We start from the raw sequence: 4,045 nt of genomic DNA, 5'->3' as shown, positions 1-4,045 counted from the left end.
TTTTTTTTCCTGTAGGGTTTTGTATATGTTTCCCCATTGCCTTCTTGCCTGCATGGTTTGTTCTGAATAGTTAGCACTTAATCTAATTTGTTTGCCTTTGTAAGTTATATTTTTCTTCTCCCTGGCTGCTCTTAGTATTTTTTCCTTGTCTTTGGTTTTGTAGAGCTTGATTATTGTATGTCTTAGAGATTTTCTTTTGGGGTCTATCCTTCCTGGGGTACGTTGGGCTTCTTGGATGTTTATTTTCTCGTCTTTTAAGATGTTAGGGAAGTTTTCTTCCAGAAGCTTTTCGACTATCTCCTCTGTGGACTTCTTTAATTCTTCTTATTCTGGAATGCCTATAATCCTTACATTATTCCTCTTCATGTTATCCAGCATGTATTTTAGATTGTCTTCAGATTGTTTTATTCTTTTAGCTGTTTGGTGCTCTACCTTGGTTGTACTGAGAGATTTGTCCTCCAGTTTGCTAGTTCTGGCTTCCATCTCTTCCAGTCTGCTCCTTTCCCCTTTCAGGCTATTGTCTATTTCTGATATTTTATTATTGATGGCCTGGAAATCTTTTTGCAGGTTTTGAAATGTTTCTAATGCTGTGTCAATCCTATTAGATTGTTCCTTAAGTGTTTTGCTGACTTCCTTATTTTCCTCGACCCCTTTATGGAGTATTTGAATTTGTTTCCATATCATTCTTCTGAATTCTCTCTCAGGCAAATCCAGAACCTGCTCTTCCTCTTCTATAATATCTTTGTCTGTCTCCAGCTCATTTGTATCTGCTGTTCTGTTCTGCTTATGGATATGTTTCAGTAATGTTTATTGTTTCTTGTTGGGCATGATCATTCTTATTTTGTTATAATTATTATTGATACAATCAGGAGATAGGCGCCTCTTGTTGTCTGTATTATGTATTAGGTGTGGTTAGGTTTTGTCTACGTGGAGGCTGCAGCGGGCGAGCGGGCACAGTGTGTCAGGGCATGGCTGGTGCGTGTGCAGTTCGTCGAGGTGGCGTGGCTGGCATGCTCGGTGTGTGTGTGTGGGGGGGCAGGGCCTATGCTTGGAGTGTGGTGGGTACCAGGTTTGTGTGAGTAGCATGTTGGAGGGAGTTGCTCAGTGTGTTGGGGGTGGGGCTGGGGTGCGTCATGTCGAGGGGCGGAGCTGGCATGCTCAGTGCATCAGGGAGTGTCGCATGGTGTGTTAGGGGTGGGCAGGCTCTTGGAGTGTGGGATGGGTTAGTGGCTTGGTGGTGGCGAGGTCGGCGGGAGGCTCAAGGTCCAGTGAGGGAGCACCTTGGGGAACATTTTAAGGGGTAGTGCTTTGCAAGAGAGCCGCTCGAACGGCCTGGGTGGGAGGCCGCTTGGGCGGGAGTGGGGGGCAGGGTACCAGAAGTCATGGCGCTTCCTCAGAAAGTTGGAAATAGATACTTTACGATCCAGCAATTCCACTACTTGATATATATATGCAAGAAATACGAGCCAGAACACAAGTAGATACATGCACACCTATGTTTATAGCAGCACTATTCATAATAGAAAAATGATGGAGACAGTCTAAATGCCCATGAATGGAACCCTGGATAAACAAACAATAGTATATACACACAATGGAATATTATGCTACCTTGAAAAATAGCAAGGAATCTGCAAGCCACTGAATAACATGGATGAACCTTGAGAACATTTTGCTAAGTGAAATTAGTCGGTCATGACTGGATAAATATTGCATTAGACCATTATTGTAAAAGCTTAAGAAAAGATAACCATACTGAAAGGAAAAAAAAACAAAATCATTGTTGGTACAGTTTAAGTGTTGGGGAGGGCAATACACAAGAAGAGGGAGGGGAATAGAAGAACGAGGTAGATAGGGGAACACTGAAGCAGGTTTGCATGGGCTAAATGAGACAGAGAGGTATTTACCTCTGTGATGTATGCTCAACCTTGGAATAACAAGGTTCTGTGATACAGGGATCAAGGCATAGTCTGAATAGGTAAAAGAGGGTAAATAATGTTAAGATGCTTGACTGTCTTATGAATATTGATTTCCCTTATCTACTATTGTAAAATAGACACTTGAGTGAGATAGAAAGGAATATCGGGAAACATGGTTACACAAAGCTTGTAAGCCCGTCTTCAGCCTATAACTGATTGGAATACCTAAAAGGGGTTCTAGAACATACCCAGTGAAATAGGCTGCTTGTGGAGCGTTTCTAGTGTATATGACCTTAGGTGGAATCCTGAGCCCCATACAGAACCTTCTGAAGTGGGACTCATGGAAAGAGAAAGGCTGTATTCTGGTGGCCTGGAGGCAGGTTTGAAAAATGTGCCCTTTGGTTGTGTAAATGATTATATATATTCCTCAGTGTTTTTGTGTACACCTTCCCCCAAAAAACAGACCAGAGGGAATAGAGCCAATAATGTTGAGTGATGAGGCATGGAGGAGATTGTAATCATTCCAATGATACTGTGAGTGTAAAACCTATGTCAGATGTTTTTCCTAGGTAAACTATAACTCAATTCATAATAAAAACTTAAAAAAAATTTTTTTTTAAAAAAAGAGAGAAAAAGATTTACACTCCCAGAAACCTCTGTGGATTTTTGTTGTTGGCGTTTGTATTTTTATTCATAGATCACTTTGATCATTTATTGAATTTCTTGTATTTATTCTTCTTATCGTTTCAACCCCATGCAAGATGATTTGGTAGAGGAAAATACTTTCTGTTTTATAACACATTTTTAAAACTTTAAGAACTGAGGGATTTCTTAATACTTTCCAAGGCTTATGTTTAGGAATAATTCTGTGACTTGGATTCCTAGGAGAACTTGACTTACCTGTGATAGCCCACACTTTCAACTTGATGGAGAATCTGATCATTTTGTAGAATAGCTTCTTGGTCAGTCCTGAGTTCTCTGTAGGATCCAACGTCTTATCTCCTGGAATTAACTCCATGCTACATGTCTCTAAGATTCCTCATGTTGCAAAAAACATCTGTCTAGTGTCCCAACCAAAGAGCGGATACTCTTTTCCACTTTCCTTTCATTTCTTCCTACACAGCAATATGACATATCAAGCCTGAATACAATTTCTAACACAAGTATTAATCTTTGAAAGTAAGTCCTTTGTTTATTTAGATTTCTTAATGAAAACTTTTTCAGTCTGAATTCATAAAAATACTGTATAGAAAAAATTTTACCTAAATCCTTTCTTTGTCTGCACATCCCCAATAACAGTTTAACACTATTGAAGTGTATTAGATTTAGTTGCTTCTTGCTCACCTAATCAGGGTTTGATCTGAACTTATTAGGAAGAAAAAAAAAAAAAAAACTTTGAATATAAAGTTTGACCTTGAGTATTCCTTTAAGAAAATTCCAACCTAAAGTCTTTTTTTTTCCTTTAATTTTTTAAAATTTTGTTATTGTTGAAAATATACACAGCAAAGCATACACCAACTCAACAGTTTTACATGTAAAATTTAATGACATTGACTACATTGAGTTCCCATTTTCAACCTCCTTTTTGTAGTTTTTTCCTCCCTAGTAACATACATTCATTGATCCCTAACTTTCCTATATAATTTCTCAAGTTGCATGTTGTAAATTTGATGGTTCTTAAAAGAGTACGTTGTGCTTGGCAGACCTTTCTTTACAAGTTAAGCTAAACATTGTCCAGTTTTAAGAAGGCTTCAGGGGATATTTGTGGTATAAATTTTAAAGATTATTTCAGGAGTTCAGCTAACCTCCATGGCTCCAGAAAGTCTGGAATGCTTTTCTGCACTTTTTTCCTTTTGGTTAGTATTGAATCGTTGATTAAAACGTTTAATAAGTATAGTTGGACACAATCATGGAGGCAATTTGCCACATATCCCAGGTTGTTATTGTTGTTAAGTGCTGTTGAGTTAGTTCCAATTCATAGTGACCCATTGTAGGGTTTCTGAGGAGTGGCTGGTTGGTTTGAACTGCCAATTGTGGGTTTCAAATTGACCTTGTAGTCCATCCCTTATCCACATATTTCCCCCTATTCCTGGTTGCTATTCTGCTTCTCCAAGAGAACAGATAAA

General features: G+C 38.7%; 1 pseudogene; it reads right to left on the bottom strand.

The window, feature by feature from the left end:
- The window catches only part of LOC102837841, an 83,168-nt pseudogene extending 80,231 nt beyond the window's left edge, over window positions 1-2,937 (bottom strand).
- Window positions 2,938-4,045: the final 1,108 nt, after the last annotated feature.

Source organism: Chrysochloris asiatica, unplaced genomic scaffold, assembly GCF_000296735.1.
Source record: "Chrysochloris asiatica unplaced genomic scaffold, ChrAsi1.0 scaffold00071, whole genome shotgun sequence".
NCBI classification, from domain to species: domain Eukaryota; kingdom Metazoa; phylum Chordata; class Mammalia; order Afrosoricida; family Chrysochloridae; genus Chrysochloris; species Chrysochloris asiatica.
The sequence above is the reverse complement of the archived record's forward strand: the minus strand, read 5'-3'. Positions and strand labels throughout refer to the sequence as shown.